The sequence below is a fragment of the Eulemur rufifrons genome, chromosome 4 (assembly GCF_041146395.1).
Source record: "Eulemur rufifrons isolate Redbay chromosome 4, OSU_ERuf_1, whole genome shotgun sequence".
Classification (NCBI taxonomy): domain Eukaryota; kingdom Metazoa; phylum Chordata; class Mammalia; order Primates; family Lemuridae; genus Eulemur; species Eulemur rufifrons.
The window spans coordinates 1,958,963-1,980,351 of NC_090986.1; the positions used below are offsets into that span (position 1 = coordinate 1,958,963).

General features: G+C 40.2%; 1 protein-coding gene and 1 pseudogene across 1 annotated transcript in view; both read left to right on the forward strand.

Annotated features, from left to right (window-relative positions):
• LOC138382890 (zinc finger protein 91-like) overlaps nt 1–21,389 on the forward strand; it is a gene marked incomplete at its 3' end in the record, with an annotated part of 192,516 nt that overhangs the window by 51,255 nt on the left and 119,872 nt on the right. The window lies entirely within an intron of this gene.
• Nucleotides 6,043–6,384, forward strand: LOC138382502 (ubiquitin-conjugating enzyme E2 D2-like; annotated as a pseudogene).

The following is a 21,389-nucleotide window of genomic DNA, read 5'->3' on the forward strand; positions in this document are numbered from 1 at the left end:
CCACATAGCACTGCATTTGACTAAGGAACTCACTTCACAAAGAAGTGTAGCAATGGAACCATACTCACAAAATTCATGCTCTTATCATATTTTTCATTGTTGTGAAAGAGCAGGCCTCACAGAACTTTCAAATGGCCCCTTTGAAGAGGCATTTACAGCACCAATTAGGTGCAGTGTCTTGAAGGTATGAGATAAGTTTGCACAGAAGGCTGTATATACTCTGAATTGGCATCCAACATACGGTGCTGTTTCACCTATACTCAGGATTTACAAATTAAAAAACCAAGTGGTGGAAATGAGAATGGCACAGCTCACCATTATCCCTGGTGACCAAATAACAAAAGTTTGACTTCTTGTTCCCATGACTTCATGCTCTGCTAGCCTAGAGTTCTTAGTCCCAGAAGGAGGAATCTTCCACCAGGAGGCACAGCAATGATTCCATTGCACTGGAAGTTAAGACTGCCACTGGCCACTGTGGGATCCTCATGTTTCTGAGTCACTAGGCCAAGAAGGGAGGAGTTACAGTGCTGGCTGAGGTAATTGATCCAAACTACCAAGAGCAATTTGGTCTACTGTTTCACAATGGAGATAAGAAACAGTATGCTTGGATTACAGGATCCCTTAGGACTGTGGTCCCCGACCACCAGGCTGCTGACTGGTATCAGTCTGTGGCCTGTTACAAATCAGCCACACTGCAGGAGGTCAGCAATAGGCAGATAAGTGTGTTCATCTGTATTTATTGCTGCTCCCCATCCTTTGCACCATGGCCTGAGGTCCATGTCCTGTGAGATCAGTGGTGGCATTAGATTCTCACAGGAGTGTGAACCCTACTGTCAACTGAATATGTGAGGCATCTAGCTTGCGCACTCCTTATGAGAATCTAATGCCTGATGATCTGAGGTGGAGCTGAGCTAGCATCCGGGAATGGCTGCAAATAAAGATGATCATTAGCAGAGAGGTTGCATTATGGTGACTTGTATGATTATTTCATTATCTATTACAAGGCAGTAATAGTAGAAATAAAGTGCACAATAAATTAATATGCTTGAATCATCCTGAAACCATCCCCCCTGCTCCCAGCCTGTGGAAAAATTGTCTTCCATGAAACTGAACCCTGGTGCCAAAAAGGTTGTGGACTGTGGCCTCAGGGCATCTGTTAGTATCACTATGCCCTGTGATGAAGGTCAGTGAAAACTATAACAGCACAATGCAAGCAGTACTGTAACTGACCCAGTCCATTCGAGAACGAAGGTTTGGGTCAACTTTGCAGGTAAAACCCAGGACAAGCTCAGGACCTTTCTGGAGTTACAGCAAATACAGAATGGACAGGGAAAGAAACCAGTTTATGAATATGAGCTAGGACCACGGGACCAGCTGTGGCAAGGAGGACTGTAATTTTCATGAGTATTTCCACATTTTGTTATAAGTACTTTTTTTGTTTATATATATGTATTAAGCAAATATCTCTGCATTTTCCCCTTATTGCCTTATGTTTCATAAGATGTATTTAGACTTTATATCAGTATTTTAGCGTGAGTAACTTTACATCATATTATTTCAGTTACTGGATGTCTAGAGATGAGAAAACATCACTCAAGGAGTTTATCTCTTGTTCTGGGCAAAGGCTAAGTGTGTTTTAAGTTGTCTGCAAGTTTCAGTTGTGCACAAGTTCTATCGTGTTAAGTAGAATTATGACCGTGTCATATTTATTTCGAAATTAAGTGTGGCTTAAGAAGATGCTTATGGGTTCCAAGTTTAAAAAGGGGAAAACTTCTTGTGATTGACTGTCTGTTAATTTTATTGATATTGGGCAAAGGGATGCCTCGGTAGCTGGCAAAACATCATTTCTGGGTGTGTCTTATAGGGAGTTTCATAAAGACATTGTATTTGAATCAGGAGACTGAGGAAAGGGACTCTGCTCTCACCAATGAAAGCAGTCTCCATTAAATCTGTTGAGAGCCCAGATAAAACAGAAACGTATGGGTTATCAGAAGTTATTACCATCAATGTCACTAAAGTTGATATACAACGACTCCCCCCATCCCACTGCTAAATTTGACTGGGGAAAAAAAAAGTAGAGGAAAGGCAAACTATCACCCACACTTCTGGAGTTGGCGTATCAATCTTCTGTCTTCGAACATCACAGCTCCTGGTTCTCTGGCCATTGAACCTTCCCCGGTCCCCCACCCTCCTAGTTTTAGGTTCTTAGGCCTTCAGATACAGACCCCTGGCTTACTTGTTCTTAAGTTTTCATTTGGCATATGGAACCTTTTTGCCTATATAACTGCATAGGCTTATCCTCATAATAAATCTCTTCCTGTATATCTCTATAAATTCTATTGGTTTCCTTTCCCCTCTGGAAAAAGCTGACTAGCACATTGTGTCAGGGAGAAAGTATCCCTGGTATGGAAACTTGTGGGCAGAAATGAGTTTGGCCAGAGGAGGTTAGACAGGTGGCGACTATGGCTAGAGCAAGCCTTAGAGGAGATAATGGGAGGGTGGGGGGAAGACAGGGTCAGAGGCCGGGTCCTGGCACCCTGTGTCATTACTGCTCTCTGAAAACATCACCTCCAAAGATAGTTTCTTAAAACTGCAAACATGTATTATGTCACAATTTCTGTGGCCCGAGAATCCTGGCATGGCTTAGCTGGGTGCCTCTGCCTCAGGGTCTCTCAGAAGGCTGGGGGTGTTTCCCCCACTAAAGTTTGGGCAGCGGAGGATCAGCTTCTAAACTCAATCTGGTGAATTGCTGGCATCATGCAGTTTGGAATGAGGGCCTGAGTTCCTTTCTGTCTATTGGCCTGGGCCCTCCCTCCATTCTTTGTCACACAGGCCCATAAATAGAGAATCTCAAAACATTCAAGCATGCTTCCCCAAAGGAAGGTACGGGGAGGGGGCAGAGAAGACACCTGAGAGAGAAAGTAAGTGGCAAGTCACAGTCTTTTAGTAATTCAATCTGTGAGGTGACAGTCCATATCTTTAGTTTGCATGCTATTGACTAAAAGTGAGTCACTAACCCTTACTGGTTACACAAGGATGGGGATACTTGGAGGTGGGGATCATTGTGCACCATCATGGGGCTCCCACCACAGACACAAAGGTAAGGCACATGAGCTTAATTCTACATATAAGCGGAAGGCATTGGAAGGTTTATTATCAGAAGATAACAAAATCTGAATTTTATTTAATTCCAACGCCCCCATGGTGGGCCTTGGTAAATGAGACCAAGAGAGGGAGTGATTTCCCCAAGATCCAAATGACAGAACCCATGTCAGTTTGAGTTGTATTCTAGGCTATATCCCACTGATCACAATTCTTCCATCTCTAAGCTTATGCTTTAGCTACATGTAATACACACCTACAAGAATTATAAGTATTATCTCATATGCACCAGATGAGTTCCCTTGGAGCTAGTTGGTAAGCATTATTCCCACTGTGCAGGTTGAAAGACTGAGGAGGCCATTGGAGGCACAGTGACATATCTGGGCTCGCATAACTGGTAACAACAAGAAAGCTCTGACCCAGCTCTGTCTCCCCAAACCTGTGGCTCTGACTGTATGCAAGTCTTCCTGGGGTGCTGAGGGAGGCTGTGTTTGCATAACTGAGTATAAGACAGCAGCTGACATGCGGGAGGAGGGTGAGCAGTCAGCAGCCCAGAGGGCCCTTTGAAAAGGGCCCACATGATGGAACCTTGAAGAAGTGACCTCACCTGCTTGGTGATTAACCCCAAGAGAACTTAGAGCTCTGATAACCAGGCACCCACATTCTAGAGACAGCCGTCTATACAACTCACTTGACAGGAGACTCTTAAGAGAGTAAGATGTCCTCCTCCTGTATCCCAACTCTCTGAGGCTCTTGTCTTCGAGGCCTGGAGTCAGAGCCTTTCTGAATGATGCAGACATTGGCTCAGCGCTCAAGCTTCTCACCACGATGCTTCAGACCAGTTGACAAGAGACACCCAAAGGTAACACATGGTACCCCAGGGCAGGTCCATCCAAGTCAGGCCTCACTTGTGATTCCACCTGGGCAGCGTCACACCCATGCCTATTAATATATGTGTGTGGGAGGAAAGGGATGAGAGGGATTCCTGTGCAGAATCAGGTTGTCAGGTGTTGGAACACTGGTGGGTGTGTCATGTTCATACCCCAGGTCACGATGGCAGAATGGAAAGTTGAGTGTTGGGGATCAAGCTTGTCTACTCAGATGTTAAGTCTGAGACCTTGATTCACCATTTGGTTTCCTCCCTGGCTGGAGGTCTCTGGAGATTCTTCTCTGTCCCTGATCTAGGGTATAGAATTTCTAAGAAGACCACTGACACCTCTTGACCTTGCTGCCAGGCACCTTTTTCGCAGGGCTCAATGCAGGAGATCAATGAGGAGTTGTGTGGGTCCAACTACTCCATCCCCTTGGGTAACGGGTAAGGGTACCACGCCACCAACCATGGCCATTACTACACTGGGGTGAGAGTGGGCACAGAATGGTTTCCATGGCCTGGAGCTCAACATGACCAGGTGGGCCTAGGACTCAGAGCCAAATATGGGAACTCCGTGGGTTCTGTCCTAGGACTTTTTTACTTGAGTGTCTCACAGTCCCTTCCCAAAAAATCCTGGCCTCCATTAGTCTCCAATGGCAACTTGGTTAGGTAAAAATTCATGTGCATATGCTTGTAGGAAGATCAAAGAAACTGTTTGCATTTTTTTCACTTTATACTACACCATGAGTGTCTTTGCATTTGACTACTGTTTTATAGTTTTAGCTACTTGCCACAGGTATCCTATGTGGCTGTCAGCTGCACTGCCCTTCCAGTCCTCCAGTTGTATAAAACAAACAAATATCACTCTTACTGGGATGGTTTATATTTTAAAATATTTGAGGGGTTTAAGCTATTCTAACATCTGTCTGCAACTTGCTGTCTCACAGAACACATCCTCTTAATGCTGCCATGGTGAAAGCTGTGGTCTCACTTGTGTTCATAATAGTCCACCAGGGAGGCCATTTCTCACAGCATTTTAGCCTTTCAATGCTGGTGGACCCTGACATGATTCAATTCTCTTGCCATCTCAGCTATGCTGCAGGGGACACTCTGCGTGTGTCCTAATAGATCACGTCAGTCTGATAGGGCTGCCATAACAAATTACTACAGGGCTGGGTGTTTTTAGCAGCATTTACTGAATTCTTGAGGCAAGAAATCTGATATGAAGGCGGCAGCTGGAGTAGTTTCCCATTTATTTACTTACATTTTCACGATGTTTGAAGACAAAAAATTTTAAATTTGATGGACAATTCATCAAATTTTCTCTTCATTATTCTTTTGGTGTAAAATCTACGCAATCTTTGCCTAGTTCAAGATCACAATAAAATACTCTACTATTCCTCCTAGGAATATTTTAATTCTGGCATTTAGATATACAATCGTTTTGAATATTTTTGTCCCATGTTTTAAATTTGGGGTCCACATTTTCCCTTTTGCATCTCCATATCCAATTTTACCAGCATCATTTGTTCAAAACACTTTTCTTTCCTGTCAAATTTGTTGACGCCTTTCTGAAAATGCCTGTGTCTGTTAGCGAACCTTTAAATCTCCTCATTGGTCTACCTGCATCTATCCTAGTTCCACTACTACGTGCTTTGATTACTGTTACTCCTTTTAAAGATTATTTTGTGGTTTCTGGCATACTTTACACACAAATATAGATTTAGGGTAAGGTTGTTGATTTCCATAAAAATGCAGTTGAAAATTTGAAGGGTGGCCCCGCCCCCAGGGGACGCGTCCTTGGCGCTGCCGCCCTGCCTTGTCAACATCGACTCAGTGACCTCACAGAGCGGGTCTCCACCAGCAGCTGGCACCCGGATGGGGGCGGCCTAGCTGGGGCAAGCCATGGGGCCATGCTGCCAGAAACCAGCGGAACCAGGGGAACCAGCGCGGTGGTGGCAGCGTGGCCTGGGGGCAGGGGAGTCCCCAGCTCAGGACAGCACAGTAAAGAGCAGCGACAAGGAGCTCCTCCACCGGCCCAGGTCTCAGCAGGGCCTGCCGTGGACGATATGCTCCACTGGCAGGCGACCCTAATGGGGCCCAACATCAGCCCCTACCAAGGAGGGTCTTCTTCCTGACGATCCACTTGCCATCGGATTACGCCTTCAAACCACACAAGATCGCATTCACTACCCGACTTCACCCTCCAACATTAACAGAAATGGAAGCGTCTGTGGGCACTTCCTTAGATCTGAGTGGTCACCGGCACTGACCATTTCCCAAGTGTTTCCGTGTTGTGTGCCCCCAACCTCTATGATCCTTTGGTTCCTGAGATTTCGAAGATCTGCAGAAAGGATAGGAGAAATTACGATGGAAAAGCTCAAGAATGGACTCAGAAATTGGCCATGTGACTTCAAAATAAATAATACCATCAACTTAACGGTAAAGATGAAGTGGCAGTTCAATTAAAAAAAAACTTGAAGGGACTGCATTGACTCTGTAGATCAATTTATGGGGTTTTCTGTTCTTAACAATATTAAGTATTGTTATTTAACATTAGATGTCTTTCCGTTTATTCATTTATTTTAAAATTTCTTTTAGCATTTAAAAACCAGTGTAAAGTTCTTACACTTCTTTTATTAAATTTATTCCTGAGTATTTCTTTATTTGTGATGCCATTGTGAATAGAGTATTTTCTTAATTAAATTTTCAGATTGATAATTGCTAGTATAACATATATCGATCTTGTATCTTGTGACATGGGTGGATTTATTTTATTAGTTCTCATGGGTTTTCATTAAATTCCTTCCAAATTTTTATGTGGAAGATTATGTTGTTTGCAATAAAAGGTAGTTCTTTTTTTCAATCTGGAGGATGTTATTTCACTTTCTAATGTAATTTCCCTGGCTGTTATCTCCGGTACAATGCTGAATAGAGTAGGGAAAGTGGAGATCTGGTCTTCTTCCTAGACTTACAGGCAAAGTACTGGGTCTTTCACTATTACGTATAATGTTAACTGTAGATTTTCATAGATTACTTCTGGCAAGACTCAGAATTTTCTAAATATGAGTAGTGTGCTAGGGATTTTATCACAGCGGGTGTTGGATTTGTCAAATGTTTTCCTGTGTCTATTGGAAAGATATCTTTTGTCACTTGAATAAAGTAATACTGTGTGTTATCTCGATTAACTTTTGGATATTAAGCCAACATTGCATTTTTAAAAATAAAATCTCACTAGGTCATGTAGCCATATTGATATGCTCCTTGTGAAGTTTGCTAGTATTTTCTAAGGATTTCTGTGTCTGTTTTCTTAAAGGATTTTTGTCTATAGTCTTCTTTACTTTTGATTTCTTTCCTGCTTTTGGTATCATGGTAATGGTGGCCTCATAGGATGAATTAGAATACGTTACTTTTATTTTTAGAAGCTACTGTGAAGAATTGGTATAATCTTTATCATATGTTGATACAATTTATCATTTAAGCCCTATATGTCGTTCAACAATGGAGATTTGTTCTGGGAAATGCACTGTTAGGTGATTTTGTCATTGTGTGAACATCACAGAATGTACTTGCACAAACCTAGAAGGTATAGCCTGCTATACACCTAGGCTATGTGGTATCACCTCTTGCTCCTAGGCTACAAACCTGTACAACATGTTACGGTACTTAATATCGTAGGGAATCCTAACACAATGGTATTTGTGTATCTAAATGTGTATTTATGGTTAGAGAACTAACCATACAAAAGTTACAGTAAAATACACTACAAAAGATTAAAAAATGGTATACCTTGTATAGGTCACTTGCCATGAATGAACATATAGGACTATAAGTTGTACAGTAAATATATAAACCAATAACATAGTCACTTATTATCATATTATCAAGTATTATGTACTGCATATAATTGTCTACCATAGTTTTATCTCACTGGCAACACAGGTTTGTTTACACCAGCATCACCATAGATAGATGGATAATGCATTGTGCTTCAATTTAACATGCACTAGAAAGTTTTCAGCTTCATTACAATCTCAAAGAAGCACTCTAGTATATGCAGTCTATCATTGACCAAAACTTTGTTATGCAAGGCAGGATCATATTTATTCATATATATATATATATATATATATATCTGACTATCTGTATAAGCTATTTCTTTAGTTTTCTTTCAAAATTTGTACCTCTAAAGATATTTATTTCTAATATATAGTATTCCACAGTAACAGATTTTCTGGAAATATGACCTGAGAAAATCTAGAATAATAATATGCAATGAGGCTTTACCCTAATCAATGACAGACCCAAAATTTCCTGTTTTGTAGAATGGACATTCTGACTACAATTACTGTATCTAATAGTCATATTTACTGTGTGGGACAAATAAGTTATTGAACATAAAAGATATTAGTAAAACTGTAATTTGACATTGGGTTTTATGAAGAGGGCTCTGACCGAGATAACCTCCTCTTTTCACCAGTATTTAGATAAGACAGAAACATAATTTTTATGACTAATACAGAATATTATAATTGAATGGTATTTATAAAAGATCATTTGATGCCTCAAGGTGGTTAGTATTTACATAGGACATACAGTGTATTAGGTACTATACCAAGCCATGATACATTTATAGATATAATACCTAGAGTTCAAAAATAAATAATTCAGAGACTCATTGGAAATGACAAATTGACATATTTTCAGTCACATGAGGTGATATTAAAAGCATCATAAAATTAACTGTTTTGGTATATGGTAAATAAATTAACCTAAAGTGTTAGGCAATTTTATTAGAATGTTTGACTAATTAGTCATAGAAATAAATGGGCAGCATTTTCACCAGTAAACAGAGAATATACATTCTTTTCAAATAACAGACAAAAGTATTATAAATGGATTTTTTTTTGAGACAGTCTAACTCTGTTGCCTAGGCTAGAGTGCCATGGCATCAGCCTAGGTCACAGCAATCTCAGACTCCTGGACTCAAGCATTCCTACTGCCTCAGCCTCCCGAGTAGCTAAGACTACAGGCATGGGCCACCACGCCTGACTATTTTTTTCTATATATTTTAGGTTGTCCAGCTAATTTCTTTCTATTTTTAGTAGAGATGGGGTCTTGCTCTGGCTCAGGCTAGTCTTGAACTCCTGAGCTCAAGCAATCCTCCGGCCTCGGCCTCCCAGAGTGCTAGGATTACAGGCATGAGGTACCGCACCTGGCTAAATGGATAATTAATAAGCCTAAAATTTTTATTAAATTAATAACAAATATCCAACTGCTTAAATATTGTGAACACTGTAAAATGACAACAGAAACTATCAAAGTATAACCAACCAGTAATACCGAGTCACATACAGATTTCTTTTAGGATGTTTTAAACTGATTTCAGCATTAAATGGAAAATCCAAACTGAGATCATTTTTACTGGGTCAGGGAAGGGCTAATTTAGGCAACATGGTAATTGGAACCAAAATATGTGAATTTAAGTAAATAATTCTACCAATATTAGCTTCATTTTACAGGACAATGGAAATTCTGACCATATATAAGTACTATTCTCTGTAGTCTAGTATTGTCATTTCAGGTATTTGGGCAAAACATAAAATTAAATGTCTACTACATTTTTAAATAATCACATTTTACAACTTATAATTCCCATATGGCATATTGAGGGGGAGTGTTCACGATGAAGAAACTTGGGATTTATTATGAGATGCTGTTGATGCTACAAAAAACATTGTGTGAAATATTTTCTTCATGTGGACACTGTTCATATTTGTGTTTTGGCGAAAATACTATACATTCCAAACACTTTTAATGCACATGGCTAAAATCCTCAGAAAAATACAAGAATCCATACAATGCTGAGAAGAGGCAAAAGGAAATTGTGAGAATCCCAGGAGTAGAAGTAAATCAAGGGCATTATCTAGGGGAGCAATCAACTAAGAAGCACATGTTCTATTCAGACACAGCGGATCACAAAGACACCAAATCCATACGGATTGTCCAACGGGCTACAGGATAATGGAATACATTTTTTAAAAAGTGGCTGTAGATGTCCCGAGTATGCTGTCTCTTATATGGGACAGCCAAATTATAAGTTATGTTGTACATAAGGAATGAGATACTACGATGAGAGTTAGAAGAAATTTCACATTGCCTAACATTGAGATACAAGAATTATGTTTAAAATGTTTAAGTCAATACAATGGGGAAAATGGGAAACCAAAACAACGTGGCTAGCACAAGAAAGTATAAGCTTGAGAAGCCATGTTTGGAAAGAGCAAATCAAATGAAAACTATTGAAGATGTAATAAATCCACTTAATACATAACATCTGGGTAAAACATTAAATTAGACTGATGTGAGGAGAGGGCTAGGAAACTGTAATTTTGGGCACCATGTCCAAGGGAGACAACGTAATAGAAAATACAAATTTAGTAATACCTATATGAAGACTACAGTGAGAAGAAAACAAGCACATGTACTTTGTTCACTAAAATATATAAAAAGAACAAAGGGTTCTGAATCATTAAATTCAGAAGTACAATACATAGAAAAGAGAAAAGCAAAGAAAAATTATTAAAAGCGATAGTCAAGCTGCACCTAACACCAAACAGAAGGTAAACACTTAACAAAAAGTGAGAGAGTAAAAAAAACCTAATGTCCAAAGGTGAGAAGGAAGTTTCCACAGCTTGTATAGAGCCAGAAAACAGAGAAATGTTTAGTAATGGTGCTGAGAGAAATTCAAACTAGAATTAGATTCTTTTTTTTTTTTTTTTTTTTTTTTTGAGACAGAGTCTCACTCTGTTGCTCAGGCTAGAGTGAGTGCCGTGGCATCAACCTAGCTCACAGCAACCTCGAACTCCTGGGCTCAAGTGATCCTACTGCCTCAGCCTCCCGAGTAGCTGGGACTACAGGCATGCGCCACCATGCCCAGCTAATTTTTTTTTCTATAAATATATTTTTAGTTGGCCAGATAAGTTCTTTCTATTTTTAGTAGAGACGGGGTCTCCCTCTTGCTGAGGCTGATCTCAAACTCTTGACCTCGAGTGATCCACCAGCCTCGGCCTCCCAGAGTGCTAGGATTACAGGCATGAGCCACCACGTTCGGCCCTAGAATTAGATTCTTAGCTAAGAAGAAGCAGAAGAAAAACCCTGAAAGATCTGAATACCAACAGGGGCTTCTTAAAGTATACTTTAAGGAGAAAGAAATATTTTCCCTTATGAAGGTCAGATAAAGATGAAAGAGTTAAGAGGTTTGATATGAGAATATTAAATCATAATGGATGTCAAACTAGTGGAGCTATATTGTCCTTGGGAGCATCAAATTCAAAAGTATTTTGATAATAAAAGTGTGACTCAATATATTTTATTTAAATTAGATAACAGTTTATATGCTGCTTGGATAATTTAACTAATGACACAAAAATCTATGTTTCAGACAACTTTTTATCCCTAGCATGATAAATATTGTTGAAATTTCTGTTGCATATTTTGCAGGTTATTAATTATTCTTTTATCAGAACTCATTTGTATCAAAGAGCAAACAGTGGCACAGACATTGTCCACAAGCTTCCGAACACCCACAACAGGGTTGAAAGGATATAAGGATAAAGTTTGTCCAGTTCATGACCACAAAGAAACTCACCACAAGCAGGATGATCTGGGTGGCTTTTTCTCGGGAGAGGCTCTCAGGGAGAATCCGGTGCTGGGAAGGTGCTGGGATTCCGCCTGATGCCTGAACAAGTGAATGACCGTGTACGCACTTGCGAACAGCATGAATCCTACAAAGGAACATCACTGGATGTTGTCAGAGTGAAAAACAGACCTCTGATGTTGGAGTTCATGGGTGAAAGTATTTATCGAGAATCAGCACATTGGTCTGGGCCATGTTGAAAGAAGCCACAGTGTAAAATATCAGGTTACTACTAAAAGACAAAATCAGGGGCCATAAAAAGAAGAAAATATGGATAATGTAATTTGTGAACTTATGTTTGAACTTTGCCATCCGGGCAGTGTTGGGGCTGGTGGTGATGGCCTGGAGCATGATCGGGAGGCAGGTGGTGCAGATGGAGAGGCCGTCACCACCCTGCTCATGTAGAAAAGCACCTTACACTTGAAGTCGTTCCAAAAATCCAGAGACTCCAAGAGGTCTGTTGACAAAAATCCCCTGCAGTGAGAAGCATCACTGCGTGTATGACGACCAAGTGAGAGATGATCAGGTTAGTGGGCTAGGCCTTTGCTCCAGAAGAAATGTGAAGATATAGAAGAGAAGGAGGAAGGTGTTGACTGAGACTCAAACGCCATCTTGGAAAAAAAAGGCATTTTTAATAACATGAGTAGAAAGAATATTCATCTTAATGGCACAGAGGAAACATCTTTTGTATAGCTGGAAAAAACAATAAACCTTACATCATCAATGTTCTTTCTTAAATAGTCAAATTGTCACCATAATTATTGTTTCTTATTTTATCCACTTAGTCTTGATTAACATGGACTATCTGATATAAATTCTGAAAATCTAGCCTCTGCATCATTTCCCACACCAAACATGTATATGGAAAACACCAACATATGCACAATTATGCCCTTGTGGAATGCACACTATCTATACTTTTATTGTACCTGGGCCTCCCCTTTTAGAAATCATATCTTTGTTGTTCTTTATTCCCTCATTTTACATTTAACTTCCAAAACATTGATAGGCATATGAAATTGATTAAATCAATGAAAATATAATATCCACTAGGGTCTTTCTCACATCTCACCAATCTGACACTTTCTATTTATCGCTTTTCCACATTTTTGGACCCTTGTGATTACACTGGACCCATTCTGATAATTCAGAATAATCTTTCCAGTTTTAGTCAGCTGTTTAGCAACCTTGATCTCACCTTCAACCTTATATTCCTTTTGCCATGAAGTCTAGTACATTCCCAATATGTGGGAATTAGGACATGGCAATTTGGGGGGGTCATTATGTGCTTATCTAAATCCTGTATCACCTAAAACTGGTCATGGTTCTCTCTGAGTTTAGTCCCAGTTTAGTTTATGTCCCAGAAATCCCTACGTGAACTCTTCATCTGAAACAGACTAGCTAATATACAACTTTTCAATTATCAAAAGGGTAAACCCTACTTTTAATGACCTTATGAAACTGTGAAGTTGCATCAACATAGTCGCATGATTCTTTTCCTGAGATTTCACTTGCAACAAGGATATTCTCCTATGCCTTGAAAATCACTGACGTCTCCAATAACAAAGATAATCTCACTGATTTTTTCAGAATATCTCCTACACCAGAACACCTTGTAAAATTTCTCTTAATTATTGTGGAGTTACTATCTCATGTCATTTGTCTCGGATTCAGGCATCACTAGTTTAATTCAGTGCTTAGAACAATTCAGCTTTATGACAGAAAAAATTAAAAACAGCACATTCACTTAGATTTTTTTTGAGATGAATGTCCAATTATATTCTAAAGTCTCTCCTGTCTATGTCATCACATGCATGTAAATATATAAGGCAATGTAGATATGTTGATAATTAGTATTTCTGGCTCATACTCAGAAATTAATGGCTGATGTAGAGAATTGTTCTAAAACCAGCTGGTATGTAAGAGTTTGTAAAGGACACATCTTATAGTTGATCATCTTTCTCCAAAAGCTTAACCTAATAAAAGGACATCATTATCTTAACTACCAGAAGCGAACAACTGATAATTGCCACCAATGTACATCTGCATCCTCGATCCATTTCTTTGTTCTGTTGTCACGTTGGACCCATGAGAAGCATCCAAGTAATACTCTCTTAAAAGTATAGTAATCTCCATATTTTACAAATTATACTCTGGTATGTTAAGGAATTATCAGTTAAAAAATATTTGGGGATAATCTATTAATATATGTACTAATATAATAACTGTATAATGAATATACAGTTATTAATTAACTATATATATTATTTGAATGGAATAATGGTGGCAACTAAAGTATTTTTATATCTCTTGGAAATATGTCTCAACTCACAGAATCAAACAATTGATAGGTGCCCAAAACATCTATTTCTGTGCAAAAAAGTCATTTGTTGTTGATCTGCATTTTAAACTTTGTGTCCTATGTATGAACTTAATGAATCTGGGAAACCCAACGGGAAAAATCATGCAATTTGCAATAATATGGTACCCACTAGGGAGAAACAAAACTTTAAAAATGTTTACGGAGGTGGCCTATAGGTTGGCCAGGATGCTAATAATTGAGTACTATCTGATACATTGAAAAGTTAAAATACTAACGCACATCTCGGCACTCATAAGAAGTGACAACCATGGCCTCTTGCAGCTGAAGGTGAATCCTCTGAGCACCCTCAGTGAACATATGACACAGAACAAGTTCATTCTCATACCGGCATTCACCCTAGGCTCCTTTCAATGTTGTAAGTCCCAAAGCATATGCACAATCATGAGCAATGAAAAATAACACCATCACATGAACCAGCAAAATAGACTGATCATAATGTACCTGGGCATAGATCAAGGGTAGGGGAAAAATAGGAGTGAATTCAAAATGCCATTTACAGAAACCCAGGAGCTGCTTTGCATTAGACAATATGTTCTTTAGAAGAAAAAAGAAGTTTCGAAAATCTATTTACTCTTCTGTATCACAATATCTAATTTTTAGAATAGCGCTATTTTATAAAGGATATCATTTGAATAGTGATCTTTACACTCTGCCCTGTGCTGACTAAATATTATCTATATGGTTCTTAAATTTTTTTTACTATACTAATGAATATAGAGTCATTTTCATCACTAATTTCGCCACAGGTACTGAGCAGCATTGTAAGACCTATGAGGGCTCATTGAGAGCATAAAGTGATTAGGATCATTGCAGGTGACAAGATGAGAGAGGGTTACCTGGGTTGGTCAGTGGCAATAGCTGGCAAACTGGAAAATAGCTGGCAACTTCAGAGAAGGAAAACTTATTTTTCACTAAGATTAGTTCCATGGAAAGATCGTTATGAAACACACAAATGGCATAAGGATAAATATGCTGCACATCAGATACCACCGAATGACTGCAATGCATCGACTATTCTTTAGAAAGTTAATGGAGTGTAAGCTGCAAGTGGAGGCACAATGTTTCTGACAGGAAGATTTATAATTCTTAGCTTCCCTGGGGGAAAGCACATGCAGGAAAACTGTCACTGTAAAAGTGTGGGACAGAGAAACCATGGAGAGACTTGATGACTTGATCTCAATTCCTGTGCTACCAATTTTGGGAACTGCTATAATAAAAATGCTTTTGGCTGTCTGTGTGTTTGTGTCCAGAACAAAGAAGCAAAGTATATACTCTTTTTTTCCTAAAGACTTGTAAGTCCTTTTACCATCACGCCCCTGTGCATCACTGTGAAGACAAAATGAAAGTCATATATAATAAAATGTAAAAATATTGAATTTGGTTGGACATTTCCAAGTTGTAAATTGGAATATCTTCTGTTCTTCATGGACATATGACTACAATCAGTTGATGTCCCTCCTTTCTGACATTACCCACCCTAAGTGCATACAGTTCACACTTTTAACATGAATGCTTTAATTTTGTTTCTAAGTTCAGAGAAAGAGGTTTTATAGTGTTAAGTATTCTTAAGGGTCCGATGCCCTCCCAAGCCACAAATGAACAATTGTCATCACCATTATTCTTCCTTTTTATTTTCAGCCCATCCTGATTTCATTCTTTTTGTCTTCATTTAAAGAAAGATAGGCACAATGAAGCACTTTCCCTACTGAATTTGGACACCATTTACTTGTAAATTTCAACAAAAAAAGTGAACTTGTCATATATGGGAACAAATGTTTTAAGTAGAAAATTAAAGTTTGAAACTTTCAATAAAACATTATGAAAACAACATCTAGAAGATATACAAATATATTTATAGTAAGGAAATGCTATGTTCTAAATATTTTGAAAAGTATTAGTTTCTCATCATTAATAATGTCATCCAAAGAAATACACAGATACTTCATAATTTTTAGTTTGCTAAACATATAAGACACTAAAACAGAATTTGTTTTAGGGAAGTATTTAAAATCATGAAGAATATTTCAAGCTCCCATTCCTGTGATGTAATCATTAACAGTACAGAAAATTCATGAGTGGCAGAAAGATATATGTCCAGAAAGGATTTTTTGTAAGAACAACAACAAAAATTCTGCATTAGTAATAAGTAGAAGAGAATAAAATTTTTAAAGGCATCTTCTAAGAGCTAATTAATTCAAAATATTGAAAAAACGATTTATAACAACTTTAAATGGTTTTAAAATATTATAAACATACTAAAGTATCTCCAAATTTCAAGAACAAAGTATTATGACTAAATCCTTCTGAATTTTTTGAGATTTCTCCTGTTTTAAAAGATAACATTTCAATGAACTACACATTACATTAAAACAAAAGAAAACAAAAAATAGTAAAATAAGGAAGTCAAATGCAATGGCGACTCATTACGAGCAGCGCCCTATACCTGGCCTGTAAGGCCTGGGCAGGAGCAGAGGTGCCCCCCTCGGTCCGGCCAAGCACTTGTCGCTGTCGCTGCACGGCCCGGCAGCCACCTCTCTTATCTGACGTTAGGCGCTGTGGTTCCAGGCACAGCAGCAGCACCATGTGGCGGCCGCATTCGTGTCCCTCGGGCCCCCAGTGCTGCTCACGCACCTGTCGCTGCCCGCCAGCAGCCTGGTCGGCCCAGGGACCCTCCGATTAGCAGCGCTCAGGCAAGAGCTGACCACGCGGCTTCTGGCGCAGAGCGCCCCACGGGCTGGCGCCCTCGCCTGGCTCGGAGGCTCCGCTGCGCACCAGCTCCATCAGCACCGGCGCCCACAGCGGCGCCCGCGCACCTTCCCCCCTTTCCTGGCGGGGCTGCCCTGAGGGCCGCTCGGGCAGTCTGCCCACCCCCAGCAGTGTGGGAAGTACCGTGCGACGGTCCAGCTTCCTCCCATCCTTCCCTCCTGCCTTCTCGGCACTGCCCTCCTCACTCCCAAATACTGTCATAGGACAGTCACCACTGTTTAGTGGGAACTGTTGGGTATTCAGTATAATTTTTTCTCCCGTGTTGTGCCAAAAATAAACAGCCAAATGATGACCAGATTTGTCATTTTTCTCCATTTGTGTTTACACTTTTCTGTTAGCAAAAAATATTTGAGCATCCATCTTGTAGGAGACATTATAATTATTCATATTTTACATACATTGTTATACTAATCAATTACATACACTCCAACATATACCCCCAAAATACTTTAATAGAATGAGAGAAAAAAATGGAAATAGAAATTCCAGCAAGATATGGGATCGTCCCTGGGGGGGTTGCCAAAAAAAAACAAAAAACAAAAAACCCAAAAAAATAAAAACATACTAACAAAAAAAGATATGGGATGGTTTAAGATAACACAAAACAGACAACACAACAGTTCCTCACCTGTAGGTTGGTATAGAAACTCCTTTCTCCATTGTGTGCCTTGGACAGTTTCTGGACCAAGTGCTAGCCGGCTTGTCTACAGTCTGAGTCTTAGAGTCAGCATCACCTCCTGGAGTTAACTACAGTCTCCAAGAAGGAGACTGATGGAGATAGCAGAGAAATAGCAAGGTGAGCCACACAGGTCATATGTGAAGGACACAGAGGGTTTAGGCATGTTAGAAGGTAGCAGTAAAAGAGAACTTCCTTTAAAACCTATAGCAACATCATACCTCATGGCAAAATATTGAACACTTTCCTCTTGAATCAGAGAACAATACAAAGATGTATATTATACTATTTTTATTCAACATTGTACTGAAAGTACTATTCAAGGCAATAGTGCATGAAACAGAAAAAAAGGTATAAAGATTGAAAAGATTTGTAGATGATGACTGTGCATGTAGGAAACCTAAATGAATCCGCAAGCTATTAGAATCAGCATATGCATTTAGGAAGGTCACCCAATACTAAGTCAGTACACCAAAATAAATTGTATTTCTATAAATAATAAAGAATTAGAAAATGAAACTCAAAAATATCATCTACAACAACATTAAAAAACAACAAAATCTAGGATGAAATCTAACAGAAGTCTTGTATACCTATACAGTGAAATGTACCAAACATTGCTGAGAAGAATTAAAGGAGAACTAACTGTTTATGGGTTAGAGGATTCGATATTGTTAAGATTAACAATAACGATGAAAAAATTGGTCTATAGATTGAACATAAGCACAATTAAAATCCCAGCAGGATTTGTACATGTTTGTAAATTAACAATTTGATTCTAAAATTTATATGACAGAGCAAAAGTCCAAGAAAACCTAAGCAATCTTGAAGAAAAATAAAGTCAGAGGACTTTAGGTACTAAGACATGCTGTAAAAGGACTGGAACTTAGAATAGAATAGAATATGCATGGACAGAAATATCAACAGAACATAATGGAGAACCCCAAAATAGACCTATACCTGACTGTCCACAAAGGTGACATTGCCAGGCAGAGGCTGAGTCGACTGGACATTCATGGGGGAGGGAGCAGTGGAATGAACAGTGACCCACTGGCTCCTACCTCACTCCAGACACAACACCCCAAACCCCAGCAGGGTGTGGACCTAAATGTGAAATAGTAAAAATTCTGAAAGACAAAAGGATATAGTCTTTGGACAATGAAATAGGCAAAGGTTTCTTAAATAGGACACAAAATGCACTACACATATAAGAAAAGATTGACAATTTGACTTCACTAAAATTAAGTTCTGATTATCAAAAGGAATCATCAAATGCCTGACAAGGCCAGCCAGATGTATAATACCTCTACCTGATAAAGAACTGGTATCCAGAATACACAAAGAATTCCTTTAAGTAAGACCACAACCAAATTTAATAATGGCCAACAGATCTGGAAGAGGCATTCCACGAAACAAGACCTCCAAATGGCCAGTAACACGTGAAAAGGGGCTCAACATCATCAGTCGTCAGGGAAATGCAAATTCAAACCACAGGGAGATACCCACATACACCTACCAGAGTGCCCCAAATGACAATGACAGCACCAACTCGGCATTGAAGGGGAGTGACTTGAACTCATCCCCAGCTAGTAAACTGTTTGGTGGTAAATACATGCCTACCGTGTAACCCAGCAATTTTATTCTTGGTAGTAGTCACCAAGGAAAATGAACGCGACGTCTGACAAAAGGCAAGCATGGGCACTTACGAAGACAGGGGCAAGTGCAGGGCTCTCCATAGTGCCATCGGGAGAGACTTGCCACACCAACACATTGAATTTTTCAGTTTCCGGAGAGGGAAGGTGACCAGCGGGGCACTCGGAAGCAGCGGGAGTGGCGCCCTTCCCACACAGAAGTGCTCACCAGCCCTGCGGGCCTTGAGCCCCGGACAGTCCTGGACCAGGCACTTGGGTTCGGCAGAGTCAGTGATTTGGGCCACCCGGGTTCACGGATTTCATTACAGCTGACTACCACGAGGGCAGCCCACCTGGACAGCCACTTGGCTCGGAGGGCGTGCACTGGGGACACCAGCGAGACAGAGTATTATCTTCTCTCCTGTCTCCATCTGACGAAGGGGACCAGAGCCTCTTCCTCTCCGACTCCGTGCTGGCCTCCAGCAGCCCGCCCTTCCTGCCTCTGGCCCCGGAGGAGAGAGATGTGGGTGTTACCAGCTAAGCTGCGGAAGGCATGGGGTCAGGGGTTCTGAGGCCCGGATTGAGGGACGGGTCTGGGTTGGGGGACGGATGTGTGTTTAGAGGTACGGGTCTGGGGTTGGGGAGGGGAGGTCTGGGGTTCCCACGGCAGAGGGAGGTGGGCAGTCATGGAATTCCAGGAAGAGCGGAGAAGGTAGGGAGAGCAGGTCCGGGGCTTCAGGGGGCAGGTGAGTGGAGGTGGGCAGGTGTGTGGGGGGGAAGTTCTGGGGTTCTGAGCAGGGCAGATCTGGGGTTCCCAGGTAAAGTGGAGTAGAATTCCGGGGGTTAGGGACGGTGGGGTAGGAAGGTCTGGAGTTCCAGTGGGAGCAAGGGCTGGTCAGGGGATCCAAGGGCGGGGTTGGAGGAGGAGGATGCTCTCCGCAATCTTGGGGGAGGGAGGACAGGCTTTGGGTTCCGACAGCTGGGGACTGGTGCTCAGCCCAGATCTGCTGGCTGGCTTGTGCAGCGCCCCAGCCCCTAGTCCCCTGTCAATTGGCGTCCTGCCGTTGCCCAGGGAGACAGGCCCTTGCAGCTGGGCGCACACTGTGCTGTCACGGGGAGAGGGAGGCTGGTACTGGGCGCGCGGCACTGAGGCCGGCCCAGGTCATTTACATTCTGGGGTGCCCGGGACGACAGGGGTGCGGGGTTTACTTGCGCTGTGTCAGGGGCTGGGGCAGGGAAGGCGATACCAAAAGACTGCAGTCGGTGGCGCTCAGGCTGACAATATGTCTTACTACCTAAAGTCCTCTGACTTTGTTCTTCTAAAAGATTGTTTAGGTTTTCTTGGACTTTTGCTCTGTCATATAAATTTTAGAATCAAATTGTTAATTTACAAACATGTACAAATCCTGCTGGGATTTTAATTGTCCTTATGTTCAATCTATAGACCAATTTTTTCATCGTTATTGTTAACCTTAACAATATCGAATCCTCTAACCCATAAACATTTAGTTCTCCTTTAATTCTGAGATTGCTGTGACCTAGGCTGATGCCACGGCACTCTAGCCTAGGCAACAGAGTTAGACTGTCTCAAAAAAAAAAAATGCATTTAAAATACTTTTGTCTGTTATTTGAAAAGAATGCATATTCTCTGTTTACTGGTCAAAATGCTGCCCATTTATTTCTATGACTAATTAGGCAAACATTCTAGTAAAATTGCCTAACACTTTAGGTTAATTTATTTACCGTACACCAAAACAGTTAATTTTATGATGCTTTTAATATCACCTCATATGACTGAAAATATGTCAATTTGTCATTTCCAATGAATCTCTGAATTATTTATTTTTGAACTCTAGGTATTATATCTATAAATGTGTCATGGCTTGATATAGTGCCTAATACACTGTATGTGCTAAGTAAATACTAACCACCTTCAGGCATCAAATGATCTTTTATAAATATCATTCAATTATAATATTCTGTATTTGTCATAAAAATTATGTTTCTGTCTTATCTAAATACTGGTGAAAAGAGGAGGTTATCTCTGTCAGAGCCCTCTTCTTAAACCCAATGTAAAATTACAGTTTTACTAATATCATTTATGTTCAGTAACTTATTTGTCACACCCAGTAAATATGACTATTAGATACAGTAATTGTAGTCACAATGTCCATTCTACAAAAGGAAATTTTGGGTCTGTCATTGATTAGGGAAAAGCCTCATTGCATATTATTATTCCAGATTTTCTCAGGTCAAATTTC